Source organism: Puma concolor, chromosome D1 (genome assembly GCF_028749965.1).
Source record: "Puma concolor isolate L17-30 chromosome D1, mPumCon1.1.hap2, whole genome shotgun sequence".
In the NCBI taxonomy this organism is placed as follows: Eukaryota; Metazoa; Chordata; class Mammalia; order Carnivora; family Felidae; genus Puma; species Puma concolor.
The window spans coordinates 20,738,198-20,750,261 of NC_141676.1; the positions used below are offsets into that span (position 1 = coordinate 20,738,198).

The window sequence follows — 12,064 nt, forward strand, 5'->3', positions numbered from 1 at the left end:
CTTTGACCCTTCATCTCTCTTCCCAGTTTTGTGGATGGAAACAGGATTCTATAATAGAAGACAATAGGATCTGAGTCACCACTTAGTGGAAGCTGCCAGGAAATCTTAACTCTCACCATTGAATATGGCAGGAGAGAGAACTAAACTTATATTAAGTCACTGAGAGTGTGAATACTTGTTCAGCAGCTGGTATCTTTGATCTTAAGCAGAAGTGAATCGATACCACAAAAAATTCTTCACAAATATATGGCCCTGGCTTAGTGGTAGAAAGAAAACAGGGAAGACATGATATTGGAAGAAGGTACCTCATGTTATGCTGGGAGAAAACATTTGGAAGATTGTCACTTTTGGTAACATTTCGGAGGCGGATCATTCACCTAACTGACCTGCTAAGTCTAGTGGATGAAATTTGAAAAAAATCATATAATTCATGTGAGTGGGCTGTTATGGATGACATTTGGCAAAGTATTATAAAAAAGGGAGGACATAATGAACATTTGGCTAGTTTTTTGAAAAAAATGAAATGGGATAGATGGAGTAAAAAAACTGGAGAACTGGTAGGGTCAAAAAAACTTCTTTCTGACTCCAAATAGTAAGAAACAGGATTTTTTATTGAGTGTCAACATCTAATTCAGCTTGTCATTTTATCAGAATGTTTCAGGGTGAGGATGAGACAGATTATATGATCTGTATTTATATTTATTTCAAGAGACCAAGGTAATAGTAATTAAACATAGGAAAATTCACAGCTCAAGCATTATATCTAGAAAGAACTTTGGATATGGCTGTTGGACCATGGATGGACTAGAAAAGGACAAAACCCAAGCCTAACAAGTTTTTTTTTTTTTTTTTTTTTTGGAAATATATTGCCAGAGAAACCTCAAGACCAGACTGAAAATCTCTAATGCTGTTCAAGCTATTAAAACAGCTTCTAGTCTCCTAATTTCTCATAATCAAGAGGCAGCCTTTAAGTCTGCATTGCCTCAAGGAGGTCACATTAATCCCTATGTAAGATGTGGCCAAGTATGGTAATGGGAAGGAGAATACTTCCCAAGAGAAGAGCTTGAAGTCATGAAGAGCTATGACCAAAATAGATCTTTCTAAAAAATAGACCCATTTCATGGAATCTCCACTACCTCTCAAACAAGGACAATTTCCATTGTCTGGTCTCCTAAATTTCAAACTTACTATGGACCCATGACTGCTTTGGGTTTCCCCTTGTCTCCCTACCTCTTTCTTCCTTCCTTCCTTCCTTCTTCCTTCCTTCCTTCTTCTTTCCTTCCTTCCTTCCTTCCTTCCTTCCTTCCTTCCTTCCTTCCTTTCTTTCTTTCTTTCTTTCTTTCTTTCTTTCTTTCTTTCTTTCTTTCCCTTTCTTTCAGAAGCACACTATGATAGTTAATTTTATTTGTTCAGTGCTCATTTGTAAGCACTAAGCATGGGCTTCAATTCTGTGAGCCCAGATTCATATATTTAGGAAGATATAAGCAAACTGATCAATGTATATGGATGAAAAACTGAAGAAAGGCTCATAGTTAATCACATTGTAGTTTTAAATTTCTACAGCCAAGAAGCCAGAAGTCACAGGTCTTTTAGGTCTTTCTGGATGTCCCACAAGATATCTGCACTTTTCTTGAGCTGAGTAACCTCATCATCCTTCAGCTTCTGGTTGATAACACTGGTTAACCCCTGAACTTTTAGGATACATGGAAGGCTCAGGAAGATTTCATTCTCAGTGCCATACATTCCCTTCACCATTGTTGACACTGGATGAATCCTGGATTGAGTTTTCAACATTCAACGAGATCAGCCATACTTAATCCAGTAGTCCAGTTGGTATATCCTTTTAGTTTGATGACTCCATATGCACTTTCAAACACCATCTTATGTACTTCCTTCTAATTTTCACTGTCATTGTCTGTTCCCATTTCTGGGTTCAGTTCCTGGAGAGAAACACCTGCCACATTCACTCTGCTCCACGTAGCCACACTTGAGTTGCCTTGTTCTCTCAAAATGCATCCATGGCAGCTGCTGGGATGAATGCCAAGTTTTTCAGCCATAAAATAGTGAAATATAGCAAAATTCAGATTACACCCACTTCCAATCACTTAGCTTGGGTAGTCCACTTAGCTTCCATGTAATGTATGTGAGAATATCCACTGGGTTGGAAACCACCATTATGACACAATCAGGACTGTACTTGACTATCTGACGAATAATGCATTTGAAGACATTAACATTCCTCTGCACCAGGTTGAGCCACTGTCTGCCTCCTGCTGGCAGACTCCTGCAGTTACCACCACAATCTTAGAATTGGCAGTCATGGAGTAATCTTTATCTGTCACAAAATTATCAATTTTAGATGTCTAAAGAATTAAGGTCCTATGTTGCAGATCCATCATTTCTCCTTTGTGTTTATCTTCCAAAACATCCACCAGGGTAAGTTCATCAGCCAGGGACTTTCCCAGAATGCTGATGGCACATGCCATGCCAACTTGTCCAACACCCACTACAGTACTCTTATTGTTTGGGACGGTTGACTCTTCTTCTGTGACTGACACAATCAGTTTTTCCTTAAGAGTTGCCATTGTGCCTAGTGAGAAACAGCTGTAAGAGTCATGTAAAGAAGATAATGCCAGCTGCGTCTCCTCCTTACCTCTTTTTTTTTGTATGGAAGTGTCTGATGTGCATATCATCATTGTATATTGAAGTGAGACATATATTTTATCTTTATGGAAAGGAGCCACATGTGGACTTGATGTAGAGGAGTGGAAATCACCAGGAGAATCTGATTTTGAGGTGAAAACAGTGGCAAGATGGTAATTTAGCCAGTCTGTTTTAGGAATAAAGAGTGTATTCTATGTATTGGAAAAAGGATAAAAATAGATGTTTGTTGACCAGAATATTGAGTTGTCACAGATACTGACCAGTATTATTTTCTCTTCTTGGGAACTCTAGGGGTCTATATTTGAGAGCCGCTTTTTCATTTAGGTTGGTGCCATATTCCTGAGTATGGCTATTGGAATGTAAGCAGAAATAACATGTCGCATTCTGACTGGGATGAGTAAATATATAGCATGTATTCCCTCAGTTTTATCTCTATTTGTTGGCTGAATGATGCCAAGATGATCTTAATGTCAGAAAAGGGTGGAACAACACAAAGAAACAGATGATTTGAGGGAAGTACTTTGACCTTCTCATCAGACTGTGTTTTGAGGGAGGAATGAATATTTGTGTCACACTATGCCATTTCAGAATTTCTTTGTTACTGTGGCTTATTATAGCCTATCCTGACTGATACAGGGGAGTAACACTCTGTGAATATCATGGCTTAATGGACAGGGAAAAACTGTCTCCTCAAATTTATAATACATAGTCATCATGGAAAATTCTATCTGTAGGAAAAAGCAATGTTTTCATTAAAGCAAGGAAGTAAGGAAAGAGATAAGGAAGAGTTTAAAGATGAAAATGAGTTTATATCTTATAGAGTCACGTTTTAAGATAGGAGAGTGAAAAGTTTAGAAAGGTAAGCATAGAGTGCAGCTGGTTAGATTCAGGGAAATATAGAACATCTTGATGGTAGCAGCTCTAAAGATTGCAGGGCCAGGGTGACAGAGATGGGTGACAGTGCCTAGACAATGGTGATGAACGGATAGGCCCAGTGTATACTGTTGGTGTAATCAAACTGTGACTACCAGGCTTAATTGCTGGAGGCATTGTGTGACTCCATTTGGGGTGGACTGCTGCCAGCCCTTTTTTTCTTGGTGTCCCTGAAGCCCAGAGTGGTGGCAGGCCCTGAAGCTGTCATGCTTGGACAACATGATGACAGCAGCAATGATTTTGATTCCTGTATTTTGTTTCCCTCAATTCTTGGACTGACTGCCCTAACCCTTCTCTAGAGGCTATTCAAAGGTCAATGTGTCATTGAGATGGTCAGTGGTTTCTTGAAGCATCTTCAGGTCAATTATCAACTTTGCCATGATGCCATTAGAAATCCCTGGTTGTGACAACTGTTTCCTGAAGGTATTGTTTTTCATAATTTGAAGCTGGAGAATAGTTTTCAAAAGGGACATGATTCCTTTCAGGCTTGTTTTTCTCTGAAGGCCTCAAGTTCGATTTCCTTCTAGCTTTTTGAACCTTCTATTTCTCTAGGGAGTGAAAATGACATTGTTTACCACATTGCATAGTGCTCCCTTTATCGAGGGCTTGATGTAGAAATTTTCCATGATCTTGGTATTAATAAAAAGTGCTTTTCCTGGAAAACTGGATTGTTTAATTCTTCTCTAGATTATCATGTTTACTGATGGTGTTGGTGGTTAGTGTTCCTGTGAATCTGTGGCTTATCCCTTGAATGGAAAGTATTTTGAGTAATAATACCACCTTGGGTCCATCTGCTTTTTTTTAACTTTTATTTTTCCAATTGTCTTGATTTCTTCAGTTTCGCTTTATTTTTTAAATGCTCCTGGATATATTAAGGTGAATTTAAAGACTTTTATGGTGGCTGTGGTGTCAGAAAAAATGAAAGAGACATAAGGGAATGAGGCAAAGAAAATAAGGACTAGAGTAAGAATGAAAGAATAATTACTGTCAGCGTTTTGTTTATACTCCTTCAGACCTGCTATTTTAGTGGGGCTCGGCTGACTTCCAGCTGCTAGTATCTGTATCTGTGCTGAGGCCATTTTCTGGAACTGCTAAAGTCCATGATGCATATGTGTGTGGAAGGCTAGAAGTGCCAGAGAATTAGCTTTCCCTGTGAAAATGTTTATCAGTGTCTCTCAGGTTAGTATATAAATACCCCACCTCCCTCACCCCTTGGTTGGGTTATATATGAGTTGTTTTGCATCATTTCCCAATTTGCCCACTGGATTGAGCTTTGGTCACTCATTGTGTTATTGAGCTGCTTTTTCTTCCATGTGTCTCTTCTCCATTCTGCTATCACTCTTCCTTTTAATTCTCAGAGACATCCTTGCATGCCATTCATGTGTCAGAGCTACTTCTAGGGAGACCCAACTAACAGAGGAAAAAGAGGAAGAGGGAAAGAGGGAGAAAAGAAGAAAGGAAGGGAAAGAGGGAAAGAAATAGAGAGAGACATAGGAGAGGAAGGAGAAGGGAGGAAGGGAGACAGAGGGAGAAACATAGAGAAAACACATTATATTAATGATATATGGGGCGCCTGGGTGGTTCAGTTGGTTAAGTGTCTTACCTCGGCTCAGGTCATGATCTCACAGTTCATGAGTGTGAGTCCCACATTGGGCTCTGTGCTGACAGCTCAGAGTCTGGAACCTGCTTCGGATTCTGTGTCTCCCTCTCTCTCTGACCTTCCCCTGCTCATGCGCTCTCTCTCTCTCTCTCTCTCAAAAATAAACATTAAAAAAATAAAAAAATAATAATATATGTTCACTTTGCTACTTGAAGGATCCTCACTCTTTAAGCAAGGTGTTTTATAGCCATAAGTATGTAATTTTCTCTTTTAATGAAGGAATAAAACTAAAACAATTTGACTCACCTGTTTAGATGTTTGAGATAGTAAATAAATGCTTATATAAGAGGTTTATCTATTTTATTAATTAATATATAACTCTAAAGGCTTATCTGATTATGAATGCTGATTTCATTGTTTTTATTCATACTCTTTTTCAGAACCTTAATAAGAACTAACTTCATACCCAATCCCTCTCTTGTGCACTCTCATAAAATGTGATAAGCCAGGTTCTGCCACTCCCTCAAAACCTCATTCATACTTAGCTCTCTCTTGGGTACAGGTACAATTTAGAAACATATTCCTTTAGAATTTGACAAATTCTAGGTAATAAAAGATCTTACCTCATGACATACACCTTCAAGTATTAAATTTATCTATCTATCTATCTATCTATCTATCTATCTATATCTCCAATTTTTGTTATATGTGTATTCTGAACACAGCATTGATGCATCCGGATGCAAAAATGCATGGGCCATGGGCAATTTAACATCATTTTAAGAGAAAGGACATAGCATATATATTTATTCATTTGTCCATTTTTTCAAAGCAGAACACTCAATTAGATACTGTGAAGAATACAAAAATACATCAGACACTAGCCAATAGAAATGCACTATATATGTGCAACTGAAGACTGACCCAAGAAGGGACCACTATTTGTAATATCCCACAACTGGAAACAAGTCAATTGTACATCTACAGAAAGATGGATAAACAAAGTGGGATACATTTATGCAATGAAACAATACAGTAATGAGACTGTATACATTACAAGGACATGAAATAACATGGATGAATCTCATAAATATAAACTTGAGCTCCTCACCCCCCCAAAAAAAACAGATACAAAATAGTACATTCATTTGATCCTGTTGATTCAAAGTTTAAAATTAGGCTATATTGATATAAATCAGGATTTTAGATTTCCTTGAGGCTAAGGGTAGAGACTGAATGGGAATATGAGGTGACTTCTGGTATTCTACTAATTTATTTCTTGATCTTGATGTTAGCTACATGGGTGTGCTAGCTTTGTGAACATTTACTTATCCATGTGTACACTAGTGATTTATATACTTTTCCCTATCTATGATATTGAAATATGTATATATATATATGTATATATATACACATATATACATATATAAATCAGACATATTTTTTCTTTGAGTTTACATCTGCTAGGAGAGATGTGGTATGTAAACATATACCTTTAATTTTATAACCCTTAAGTACAATATAGCAAAAGGTCCTAGAATTAAAGATGAGAAAGAACTGCTCTTTGACCTGCAAAGAATCAGAAAGGCTTAAAGGAAGTAATGAACACATTTTGAGATTATCCTGGAAGGGTGAGTAGGGGCTGCCAAGTGTGTGGAGAGTGGAAGGACCTAAGTGGAATAAGAAGGACCTAAGCAGATTAAGAAGAAATGTGCTGGAATATTCTACAAATAAGTTTCCTGTGAGGTCTGGACATTAAGAACTGTGGAAGATAAACCAGATGAGAAGTTGGTGCTGGATGACAGAAAGCATTCAACAGTAGACTGAGGAATTTGAGTATGTTTGGTGGAGTGCCAATATTTTTAAGCATAGTTGATATGATCAGAACCATAGCTGGAAAGAATATAAGGACACTGTGAAATATAAAATAGGTTGATGTGATGGAATCCTGGATGAGGGAGGCCAGAAAGGACATATGGAAAGAATACCAACTCATTAGACTTGACGATTGATTTAGGTGACGACAAGGACCCAAATTGAATGTATATTTTCATGGTTGAGTGACTGTCATTTGGAGGGAAGGGAATTATATGACTCCATTTGAGGTAGATTGTGTTTGAGGAATCAGCAGGTTATTTAGAGGTTGAGCATGTACTTTGTAAACACAGGACTGGAGCTCAGGAGAGAGGGTGAGATTTGAATTTGGGTCGCATCTGCATAAATGTGATTGAAGTAGTCAAAGGCCAAAGTGAAGAAAAGAAAATAAACACTGTGCTGTATAATTTTGACTTTATATCTAATAACATAGAGGATTAAAGTGAAAGTATTGGAAATATAACTAATAGTACACACAACAATAGCAACTACAATGATACTATACAAGTTTTTTGAGCATAGGGAATGTGTCTTGTTAACCATCGTTATCTACAGTCCCTTCACAGCTCCCAGGACATGATAAATATGTTTTTTAAGTTTTATAAATTTTATATGCATTGTACTTTACCATTTTTAAGTTCCATTATCAATATCCTCACTGTCTCAACAGGTTTGTAATTAATACCATAGAGATATGATGGAACAGTTACATTTCTATACTTAGGAAGAATGTATTTGTCCCTATATATTAAAATGGAATCATTATTGTCATCTCATATTTTCCTATAGCTAATGAGCAAACTTTTCCCGTTTATCTTGGCCCTAGTATCAGTCAGATATATTTCACAGTGACCATGATGGGAGAAAGTCTGAGAAGGAGAAGCGTAACTGGCCTCGCTTCAGAGAATGTGTGTTTTGTCACACTGCAGATCAACATCTATCAAAAGTTAGTGCTAAAATGCAGTTTGTAAGGGCGCCTGGGTGGCTCAGTCGGTCGAGCGTCCGACTTCAGCTCAGGTCACGATCTCGCGGTCTGTGAGTTCGAGCCCCTGTGCTGATGGCTCAGAGCCTGGGGCCTGCTTCCGATTCTGTGTCTCCCTCTCTCTCTGCCCCTCCCCTGTTCATGATCTGTCTCTCTCTGTCTCAAAAATAAACGTCAAAAAAAAAAAAATTTTTTTTAAATATAAAAAAATAAAATAAAATAAAATAAAATAAAATAAAATAAAATAAAATAAAATAAAATGCAGTTTGCAGTTCTATGCTTGTGATAGAGAGGCTCCTACATGGTGTTATAGTGCAGTTTTTGCAGAAAAATAGTTTTAATTATATGAACTTCACAGGGGTATTGTGAGGGGGCAGTTGGGTAAAGCTTGTAAATACAAAGTGCAAACTCTCCAACACCCAGAAGAGGTGACACAAATGTTAGTTTCCTCATCACTATTAGAAAGTTCACCAGTCATCTGGGTAACAGCAGTATTCTCTTCCAAGAATATTCAAGGTAAATCCCCTAATAGAGTAGCATAAATTTACTGGCAGCCCAGGAACACAGGTCCTAATTAGATCATTGCTCTGGTGGCAAAATTCTTGACTTACCTTGTGTTTGGAATGTATAGGCTATAGATTATTACAGCTGTCACTTGTTAGGATTTTTTTTTTTATTTTTTTTTTCAACGTTTATTTATTTTTGGGACAGAGAGAGACAGAGCATGAACGGGGGAGGGGCAGAGAGAGAGGGAGACACAGAATCGGAAACAGGCTCCAGGCTCCGAGCCATGAGCCATCAGCCCAGAGCCTGACGCGGGGCTCGAACTCACGGACCGCGAGATCGTGACCTGGCTGAAGTCGGACGCCTAACCGACTGCGCCACCCAGGCGTCCCATCACTTGTTAGGATTTTAATGACAAACATGATTTCTAAACAGAAGTCTATTATTCTCTTAAATGCCAAACCCACAACATGAGTGGTAATAGCATGCATTTGATAATCTGATGACAAAAATATCTACAGTAAACACTGGTCATAATCTAATCCCTTATTAGGGGCATTATTGCAGTCTTGTCCTATTTTATTTTTAAATATTTACCCTTACAATCTCTTTGTATTACAACATATCAACCAGAGTAAATATCATGGGACTGTATTCCAATTTCCACATTCATCCAGATGAATTAGAACGATAGCAATGAAGACACAATTTTGGTGTTAGGAATTATCCTCATATCTTCCATTCATCCCTTTGACATTCCCTTAACCATCACTGGCAGTCTCATTGCTTTGCCTTTGGGCTTCCACTTATTTTTCTCTTTATCCTAACTAACAAAGATAGATGGATAGATGACTAGATAGATAGATAGAAATACATATATGTATGTGATGTGCAATATGGTTTATACACAAATGTTATTTTCTTCATGTTTTTACTTTGCAAAAGCAGAACACATAGAACATATTATTCTTAGATCTTTTAATTTCACGTAGAATATTATTTGCAAAACACAGACAACTTACAATCTCCTTTACTCTCCAGATTCTGTGAGACTTAAAGGACACATATATTCATGTTTGTCAGGTGAAAGGCTGAAGTTTATAGATTCTAAGTGACTTGCTGAATTTCACAGTCAGTAACATACAACTAGGTCTTGTATCAATTAGGGTTTTGTTTTTGTTTTTGTTTTTTGCTTTTGTTTTGTTTGGGGTTTTTTTGTAGAGAGCAAAACAAACCCACCTAAAGGCAAAAATGAATTTGTCAGACAGACTTGGAGGTGTCACAGAAATCAGAAAAGCTGAAGAATCAAGTTCATAAAATAACATAGACTCAGTTTCATGACCACTTCACTCATCTCAAGAGCATTGCTGGAGTAAATTATTTCTTAATATTTTAAGTCTGCTTTGTCTGCCAAGATTCAAATTCTAAGAAAGAGGGTCTGGTTGGTCTTGTTTGGGCAATGTGTCTACTTTTTCAACAGAAATGTGCTTGGCAACTTGATTAATAGACCCACCTGACTGTGTCTTACGGGAAGAAGAGTCCTCCCCCAAAGAGGTAGAATAAAATGCTAGATAACCACAAGCCACAAATGTCCCTATAGCCCTATATTCTTGGCTTTCTGTTCCTAATTTTAATGCCTTTACTGTGATAGGAATAGATTTTTGCTCATTGGAATCAACATCTCTGATAGCTACAGACATATTGGCAGTCAATTTCACAATTTGAGACATGAGCTAGAGAGTTAGAACTTTTAGAATTACGTAAGATGCGGGGCGCCTGGGTGGCGCAGTCGGTTAAGTGTCCGACTTCAGCCAGGTCACAATCTCGCGGTCCGTGAGTTCGAGCCCCGCGTCAGGCTCTGGGCTGATGGCTCAGAACCTGGAGCCTGTTTCCGATTCTGTGTCTCCCTCTCTCTCTAACCCCTCCCCCGTTCATGCTCTGTCTCTCTCTGTCCCAAAAATAAATAAACGTTGAAAAAAAAAATTAAAAAAAAAAAAAAAAAGAATTACGTAAGATGCATGTACCCTGTTGTTAACACACACCTCACCACCAATTCCTGACTACCCTTTCATGTTTGTGAGGACCAATCAGATTGCTCTGGGTGGTCCCATTCTAAATAGAATGAAATACAATATAATTGGTAAAAGGAATAATATCATAGTTCCAGCTTAGGGTAAGTTATATATAAATGATAAGTTGTATTGAAACAAGGTATTATGTTCTCCAGATTTAATTAGCTTGGAATGTGAGTTATAACTTCTTGTGAGGGAGAGGATTAATTAAATTCTTGCAGGAGGGGGAAAAGCAGTCTGCATATTTTCAACACAAATAGGTAATATTTTTTCCATATTAATTGCCAGTTCTCATGATTTAAACATCAGGGTCATGATTACTACCCTTTATTTTTCCAAGTAGAGGACAAGGCAAATGAAAACAGGAAACAAGATAGAATAAGAAACAAAAAGACAAAAAAAAAAAAATACAGAGTACTCAATAAACTTTAACTCTGCTGGCAGTGATCTCTATAGCCTACCATTTATCCAATTATAAGTGCTAATATTAGGAAGGAAAATAATTTTTCCACCATCCTTCTGGGTTCTTGGCCAAGGACACCCTCTGTAATAAAAGACAAATTAACAGAAGGAAAACAAACAGAAGTTTAATAACAGGTATACCTCCAGTGTACATGGGAGATACCCGGGAAAATTGAGTAACTCCCCCAAATGCCCAAGCCTCCATCTTAAATAACATCTCCAGCTAAAAACAAAAGAAGACGGTGGGGGTTGGTGGAACCAGTTATTATATAAGGCTATCAAGAAGGCATGGTAAACAAGGGTATGGTTGTTAAGCAGATTTATGTCTGTGCTTTCTTCATTGATAAAATTTTCTAGATTTGGTTATCCTCTTCTTCCTGGTACAGAGAAGGAGACACACTTAGAAATGGAGATTTCCAATTTAAATGTGTGTCTTACAAAAGGGTAATTTTTACGCAGTTTTCAGAACTTCTCTGATGTCTTTAGTTTATTAAAAACTAAAAAAAATCAGCTAAAATAATGAATATGCTAAGGAGACATAAATTGGGATGCCACATTCTTTCACCAATTCACAAGTTTTCTAAGGAAGCTGAGATATCAGTGGTAAATACATGTCTCTGAAGCTATCCAATCATTTTACTTACTAAATTTATTAAATAACAGGTTCATATGTTTCCAATTGGTAGTCAGTATAAACACACTAAATTTAGGTACTGAGAACCTCACCAGTTGCCCAGACCCAAATCCAAAGAAGTTATGAGTAGAATGATAAAATAGCATGGCTTCAAAGTAACATATCTGGGTTATTTGGTCCCTGATACTTACATAAGCTTGGAAAAGTTTTTTAACCTCTGAGCCTTAATTAAATCACCAGTAAAATAGTGATAATAATACACATCTCATAGGCTTATGGAAAAATTAAATGAATATGTGAAATTTCTCATACATATAAGGTAATTGCAGACATTTGTT

At 37.4% G+C, this 12,064-nt stretch overlaps 1 pseudogene; it reads right to left on the reverse strand.

Moving 5' to 3' along the window:
* Window positions 1-1,526: 1,526 nt before the first annotated feature.
* LOC112864945 (L-lactate dehydrogenase B chain-like) lies at window positions 1,527-2,599 on the reverse strand (annotated as a pseudogene).
* Window positions 2,600-12,064: the final 9,465 nt, after the last annotated feature.